Raw genomic sequence first — 8,840 nt, forward strand, 5'->3', positions numbered from 1 at the left:
GATTGTGCTTAGGTAAGTGTGTTGTTGCCATAGGTTAAGGAAGTGAGCTTAGATTAAGGAAGGATTCTGTTTGTTCATAGGTTCTTTTTCGGTAGGTCTGTTACTTGGCAGTTGAGGCAATGGACCATGAACATAGTGGATCCTTGTCGAGCCAGTATCAGATTGTGGTGGTTTTGGCTATTGTTGTTAGTTGAGTGAGTAGTAGATCCTGGCTGAGCCCTATGCATAACCCCAGCTGTTAGGTGCAGGATTTGTCAATTTCCTGTATTATATATATATATATATATATATATATATATATATATATATATATATATATATATTATGGATATATCTAGTATAATATATATATATATATATATATCTATATATATATATATATATCTATATATATATATATATATATATATATCAATCTATGTAATTATCTATCTATCTATCTATCTATCTATCTATCTATCTATATCTTTATATCTATCATACAACTATATAAATTCAAATAAGCTATCTATCCATCCATCCATCCATCCAGCACATGTGACACCACTGCTTAAAAAGCCTTCTCTCAACCCCGCCCAGGTTGACAACTACAGTAGAAAACACTAGAAAGAACAGTTTTAAATCAGGTCTCTGGCTCCCTCTCCCAGAATGACCTTCTGGACCAGAACCAATCTGGATTCAAAAAAGGACACTCTTCTGAGATGGCTCTGTTGTCTGTGACTGAAGCGTTGAAAACTGCCAGAGCTGCAGGTCAGTCCTCAGTGCTCATTCTGCTGGACCTCTCGGCCGCATTTGACACAGTCAAGAGTATAGTTAGGAGAGACACCCATGACTTCCTCCTAACTATACTCTCAAAAATGGGGATCTCATACAATGTGCTGTCATGGTTCAGATCATACCTCACTGGACGCTCGTTCAAGGTGTCGTGGCAAGGACAGCTGTCCTCAGCACACTCCTTATCCACTGGGGTTCCCTAAGGTTCGGTACTGGGACCCCTTCTCTTCTCAATATACACCACCTCTCTTGGTCAGGTTATCCGCTCACACCGATTTTCCTACCATTGCTTTGCTGATGACACCCAGCTATTCCTGTCATTCTCACCTGAAGATCACTCGATCTCTGCACGGATATCGCAGTGTCTCTCTGACATATCCTCATGGATGAAGGAGCATCACCTTCAATTAAATCTCTCAAAGACTGAACTTCTGGTTATACCAGCAAAACCATCTTTTCAACACAATTTCTCTATAAGCATCGACTCTCTCTCTCTCTCTCTCACCGACAAAGGTTGCTAGGAACCTGGGTGTTATGGTTGATGACCAACTCTCCTTCATGACAGAACAGGCTCCTTCCTACCTGCACTCACTCCTGAAGGCTTACGCTACCTCCCGTCCGCTGCGCTCCTCCAATGAACATCGCCTCGCTTTGCCAAACAGTCACACAAAGCAATCCAGACTGTTCTCATAGAGTTCCCCAATGGTAGAACAAACTACCTTCCACTACCAGATCAGGAGAATCTCTCACTATCTTTAAGAAACTCCTGAAGACTCTCCTAACACCTCTAACAAACTAACTACTTCTAACCTCATTTCCTTCTTCCCCTCCTTCACTCCTCTATCCTATTATTTCCCTTTGACCTCCTTTAATCCCTATCCAAAGATGTTTTACCTTATTTTACTTCCTTATTTAACTTATTTTACTTCTGTACTTTACTATTGTAAGTCGCTTTGGACCGAAGCGTCTGCCAAATGTAATGTAATGTAATATCTATCTATCTATCTATCTATCTATCTATCTATCTATCTATCTATCTATCTATCTATCTATCTGTCTATCATATCTATATATATCTATATATATCTATCTATATATATATATCGTTATATCTATCTATTTATATATCTATATACCTATCTATCATTATATCTATCTATCTATCTATCTATCTATCTATATATATATATTTTTATATCTATCATATATCTATATATCTATATGTATATTTATCTATCTATATATATATCTATATATCTATATCCCTCTATCTATCTATCTATCTATCTATCTATCTATCTATCTATCTATCTATCTATCTATCTATCTATCTATATATATATATCTTCATATCAATCATATATCTATTTATATATCTACACTGCTCAAAAAAATAAAGGGAACACTCAAATAACACAATATAACTCCAAGTAAATCAAACTTCTGTGAAATTAAACTGTCCACTTAGGAAGCAACACTGATTGACAATCAATTTCACCTGCTGTTGTGCAAATGGAATAGACAACAGGTGGAAATTATTGGCAATTAGCAAGACACACTCAATAAAGGAGTGGTTCTGCAGGTGGGGACCACAGACCACGTCTCAGAACCTATGCTGTCTGGCTGATGTTTTGGTCAGTTTTGAATGTTGGTGGTTCTTTCACACTCGTGGTAGCATGAGACGGACTCTACAACCCACACAAGTGGCTCAGGTAGTGCAGCTCATCCAGGATGGCACATCAATGCGAGCTGTGGCAAGAAGGTTTGCTGTGTCTGTCAGCGTAGTGTCTAGAGGCTGGAGGCGCTACCAGGAGACAGGCCAGTACACCAGGAGACGTGGAGGAGGCCATAGGAGGGCAACAACCCAGCAGCAGTACCGCTACCTCCGCCTTTGTGCAAGAAGGAACAGGAGGAGCACTGCCAGAGCCCTGCAAAATGACCTCCAGCAGGCCACAAATGTGCATGTGTCTGCACAAACGGTTAGAAACCGACTCCATGAGGATGGTATGAGAGCCCGACGTCCACAGATGGGGGTTGTGCTCACAGCCCAACACCGTGCAGGACGCTTGGCATTTGCCAGAGAACACCAGGATTGGCAAATTCGCCACTGGCGCCTTGTGCTCTTCACAGATGAAAGCAGGTTCATACTGAGCACATGACAGACGTGACAGAGTCTGGAGACGCCGTGGAGAGCGGTCTGCTGCCTGCAACATCCTTCAGCATGACCGGTTTGGCAGTGGGTCAGTAATGGTGTGGGGTGGCATTTCTTTGGAGGGCCGCACAGCCCTCCATGTGCTCTCCAGAGGTACCCTGACTGCCATTAGGTACCGAGATGAGATCCTCAGACCCCTTGTGAGACCATATGCTGGTGCGGTTGGCCCTGGGTTCCTCCTAATGCAGGACAATGCTAGACCTCATGTGGCTGGAGTGTGTCAGCAGTTCAGATGAAGGCATTGAAGCTATGGACTGGCCCGCCCGTTCCCCAGACCTGAATCCGATTGAGCACATCTGGGACATCATGTCTCGCTCCATCCACCAACGTCACGTTGCACCACAGACTGTCCAGAAGTTGGCGGATGCTTTAGTCCAGGTCTGGGAGGAGATCCCTCAGGAGACCATCCGCCACCTCATCAGGAGCATGCCCAGGTGTTGTAGGGAGGTCATACAGGCACGTGGAGGCCACACACAATACTGAGCCTCATTTTGACTTGTTTTAAGGACATTACATTAAAGTTGGATCAGCCTGTAGTGTGTTTTTTCACTTTAATTTTGTGTGTGGCTCCAAATCCAGGCCTCCATTTGTTAATAAATTTTATTTCCATTGATTATTTTTGTGTGATTTTGTTGTCAGCACATTCAACTTTGTACAGAACAAAGTATTCAATGAGAATATTTCATTCATTCAGATCTAGGATGTGTTATTTGAGTGTTCCCTTTATTTTTTTGAGCAGTGTATATATAAACCTATCTATATATATCTATATATATATAGATATATATCTATATATAAATGTATTTATATCTCTATATATATATAAACCTATCTATATATATCTATATATATATAAAAACCTATCTATCATATATCTATCTATATATCTATATATATATATATCTATATATATATCTATCTATATATATATATATATATATATATATATATATATATATATATATATATATATATATCTTCATATCAATCATATATCTATATATATCTATATATAAATGTACTTATATCTATATATATAAACCTATCTATATATATCTATATACCTATCTATCTATCATCTATCATATAACTATATATCTATCCACATATATATATATCTTTATATCTATCCACATAGATATAATCCACCCAGGAGATTGGCACTTCACCCAGCGACAGAACGCTGCAGTCATCTTAGCTGTCCATCGCAGAATCCACCTGCAATTGACACAAATGATAATTGTATTCCAACCATTTTTTAAAATGTACTCCATGAATATACTTCACTTAGTTAGTTTACTATATATTTAACAGTATGTGTTATAAAATTGTTATGTAAAAAAAAACAAATTACAAGACAAAGTAAAAACTTTTTATATCAAGTCAGTTTGAAGTATTTCTATTGGCCTGTCTATTGTCAAATGTAACAACTGTAAATTCAATTTAGTTTATTTGCAATGTGAAATGTAATTTTTATGCAAAGCTGGGTATGGCCCTGCTAACACTGATGTTTTAAACAGCCCAGTATATATTTTATGAGCTTATTTGATTATGTTTGAGCACATAAACCGACCAGTATAAACCCAAGAAGGGACAATTACAGTCTGCTACCGTTATTAAATAAAATAAATGCTAAATAATGTGTTACACTAGTCAGCTCCACTTAGTGCACACTCGTTACTGAGATAAACCGCTATGACCCTGCAGCTGAACTATCACAACTCAATAACAACCTGTTTAGGTTTAATGGTTTATAATTCATCCATATCAGTAAATATGTCGTTCTGATATTAATTAATTAAGCTGAATTCTATAAGCGAGTCTGAAAGGGTTAAAGTGAGGTTATACTGGGTCTGATAGAGGTGTAGCAGTTTAATAGAAAAAGAGGCGGAGTGTGAGGAGGGTGAACCTCAGTAAAGCTGGCCCTTCATATCATTAGAAATTAAATAAAAATATTTCCATTGGTTAGTGCTGCGTTTGTGCTGGTTTGTGCAGCAAAAATTAACGTTTGTGCTGTTATCATTATTGAGATATTAAACATTTAATTTCTGACCTGTTATGTAACGCAGCCCTCATTTGTGGCCAAATTTCACCAAAGTGGTCTCCTTGGTTAGTGCTACGTTTGTGCAGCAAAAGTTAGCGTTTGTGCTGATATCATTATTGAGATATCACATTATATTCACTGTTATTGAGATATTAAACATTTAATGTATTACCTGTTATGTAACACAGCCCCTCATCTAAGGCTAAATTTCACCAAAGTGGTCTCATTGATTAGTGCTACGTTTGTGCTGGTTTGTGCAGCAAAATGTTGCGTTTGTGCTGTTATCATTATTGAGTTATTAGGTAAAAATAATTTAATGGGTGTGAAGCTGGACCCTCATATCATCAGAAACAGAGTAAAAATATTGTGGCGTGGAAGAGGAAGGAAGACCCATGAGACTCATGCTGAATGCTCAACAGCTCCTTTTATTGAACAGGCTTGCCACTCACTCACACTCTTTAACAAGACTAGGAGAGCTAAACCATAACCACAGAGCTAAATAGCCCAAAGGCCACCAACCCAGCTGTGTGTCTCCCAGATGGCAGATCCAGAGTGGTGCCCACCCTCTCTGCATAACCCCTCCCAAGGGAGATGCCCCACCCCTGTCATCCTCGCACACAGGAGAACAGAAACATGCCTGCAGGCAGCCACACACACAACCCAGAGCCGCCACATAGCCCCCCTCCCAAGGGTCAGCCGTCCCGGCGACCCCACCAGCCCAACACAAACCCCGTGTACAACAGACCATTTTTTTTTTTTTTTTTTTTTTTTTACAATCAGTCGCAAACAAAGTCATTAAGGCGGGCGGGCGGCCTCCGTGCCCGCGGCAGCCTGGAGGGGCCGGGCACGGCACCGCCTGCCAGCGGCTCCGAAGAGCCAGAGTTCAGGTCAGGCAGGCTCCGCACCACCGTCCACAGTGTCCGACAGTCTCGGCCTATAGGGGGCCAGCCTATCACGGTGCACAATCATAGTGTGTCTGCCCCCCCGGATCTTATACACCACCTCCCCCAGCCTGGACAGCACCAAGCACGGACCCACCCAGGCCGACTGGAGCTTCGGGCACAGTCCCTTCTTCCGCTGAGGGTTATATAGCCAAACCCTCGCCCCCACTGCCAATGGGTCCCCAAAGCAGCACGTGTCGTACGCACGCTTCTGCTTCAACCAGTCTGCTGCCGGACAGAAGCAGCGCGTGTCGTACGCACGCTTCTGCTTCTGTCCGGCAGCAGACTGGTTGGAGCGCGCTAGACGGTGTGCTAATTCCAGCGAAGACATAAGGTCCGAGACAAAAGTGGGCGTGTCCGAAGCGTACCCGCCCCCGTCAGGAGGCGCCCCCAAAAGCCAGGGAGACCGGCGTCCTCAGTTCGCGCCCGAACATAAGCAGAGCCGGCGTGAATCCCGTCGTCTCCTGCACAGCGGAGCGACAGGCCAGCAGCACTACTGGCAGGTGCCTGTCCCAGTCACGCTGGTTCTTGTCCGACACCATGGCCAACTGCGCCGCCAGCGTGCGGTTAAAACGTTCCACCAGTCCGTCACTCTGCGGATGAAGAGGCGTCGTCCTGGTCTTATGGATTCCCAGGATGCGGCAGACCTCCGCCATGACCTCCGACTCGAAATTTCTCCCCTGGTCGCTGTGCAGTTCTTCCGGAACCCCGAATCTGCAAAAGAACTCCCGCACCAGGATATCCGCAGTAGTGACCGCCCCTTGGTCCGGCACCGCGTAGGCCTCTGGCCACTTTGTGAAATAGTCCATCGCCACCAGAACAAAGTGATTTCCAGAGTCTGTCACCGGAAAGGGGCCCAGCACGTCCACGGCCACCCGCTCCATCAGGCTGCCACACTGGTAAGGGTGAAGTGGGGCCCTTCTTGGCAGCGCACACGTCACAGCAGTGCACGAAGAGTTCCTCGTCGGTTCTACACCCAGGCCAAAAGAAGCGTTGCCTCAGGCGCTTCAGAGTCTTGGTGACACCAAAGTGCCCAGCCCCAGATGACCCATGAACTCCCCGTAGGACCGATCCCCTAAGCGCTCGCGGTACCACCACCTGAACAACGCGCCGCCCGTTCGCCGGATCCTCGCAGGTATGGCACAGCACGCCGTCGGACAAACTAAAACTAGCCCAGTTGGAGCGCAACGCCTTAGCAATCGGGCCCAGCGGCACCATAAATGTTTAAGGCTTTCGACCACCGCGAGTAGTTCCCGGCGCGTTACGCAATAGTTGCACTCCGCCTTGTCCAGGCGGCGGCTATAGTACGCTATTATGCGCTCGGAGCCGTCCTGAACCTGCGACAGGACTGCTCCGAGGCCGTGGTCGCTCGCATCAGTATCCACAATGAAACTCTCAGACACCTTCGGATACGCTAGAATCGGAGCATTGCACAGGCGGCTTTTTAGCTCCTCGAATGCCCGCTCCGCCTCATCAGACCAGCGGAATTTCACACTAGGCTTAGTCAGAGCATGAAGCGGCGCTGCCACGTCCGCGAACCCCCTAATAAACCGCCTGTAATACGAGGTGAGCCCCACGAAGCTGCGAACCATTTTTGCGTCTTGCGGTGTGGGCCAGTCACGGACCGCCTCCGTCTTTTTGGGATCGTTTTCCACGCCAGCACCGCTCACTACGTGGCCCAGGAAGCTCACGCGCTGCCTTAGCAGATTACACTTTGCCGGATTGAGCTTCAGGTTAGCCGCCTGAATCGCGCCGAGCACCATTTCAAGGTGAGACAGTGCGGAGTCGAAGTCGGTTCCGTGCGCCAAGACATCATCCAAATAAACGACGCAGCACGACCGTGGAACCCCGCATAAAACAAGCTCCATAAGACGCTCAAAAGTAGCCGGCGAGTTACACAATCCGAACGGAAGCACCGTGAAATGCCATAGGGCTGAGCCGAGCGAGAAAGCGGTTTTCTCCCTATCCCCCGCCGCGAGGGGCACCTGCCAATATCCGCTCCTCAGGTCTAAAGAGCTGAACCAGGCTGAGCCAGACAGCTGGTCCAGCGTATCGTCGATCCTGGGGAGCGGGTAGGAGTCAAGCTTCGTGACAGCGTTAAGTCGCCGATAATCCACGCAAAAGCGCCAATTTCCATCCTTCTTTTTCGCAAGGACCACCGGGGCCGACCACGGGCTGCTCGAAGGCTCAATAATGCCCGTACTCGCCATCTCGCGGACTAACTGCTCATCCGCTACGCACTTTGCTAACGCCAGACGGTGCGGCCTCAGCCTGATGGGCTAGGCGTCACACGTGTTTATCGAATGAACCGCAAGGCTAGTTTTAGTACACTCGCACTCAGACACAGCGAAACTCGTGCAAAAACGGCCGATCAGTTCGCGCAAACGGAGTTGTTGGGGACCAGATAAACCCACAGAACTGCGCTCCAGCATCTCCTCTATCGGATCTACACTCAACCCCGCATCCGGCGGACCCTCTACCGTATCACGCACCGAATCACACACATTCCCTCCCACCAGTTCACTTACCCCTAACTCGTCGCGTATCTCTACGGGGAGTCCAGTCACCAGCACCGAGCCCCGTGCACAATCAATGATAGCTCCGACGTGAGAGAGCAGGTCCTTGCCCAGAATGCACGAGTCGTTGATGCGTCCTACCCAGAACTGTTGTTGAAAGGGCCCCTTGCCGACATCAATCGCCAACTCCGTTAATCCTAGGAGACCTATAGGATCCCCGGTGACTGAAGAGAGAGCGATGCGCTGGCTGTTGTCAGTCACAAACTCGGCCGCTACCTCCGTCGCTAGCTCGGGCCGTATCAGAGAGACTGACGAGCCTGTGTCCACCAGCGCATTCACCGTCACTCCATTCA

This window comes from Astyanax mexicanus, chromosome 13, assembly GCF_023375975.1.
Source record: "Astyanax mexicanus isolate ESR-SI-001 chromosome 13, AstMex3_surface, whole genome shotgun sequence".
Taxonomy (NCBI): Eukaryota; Metazoa; Chordata; class Actinopteri; order Characiformes; family Acestrorhamphidae; genus Astyanax; species Astyanax mexicanus.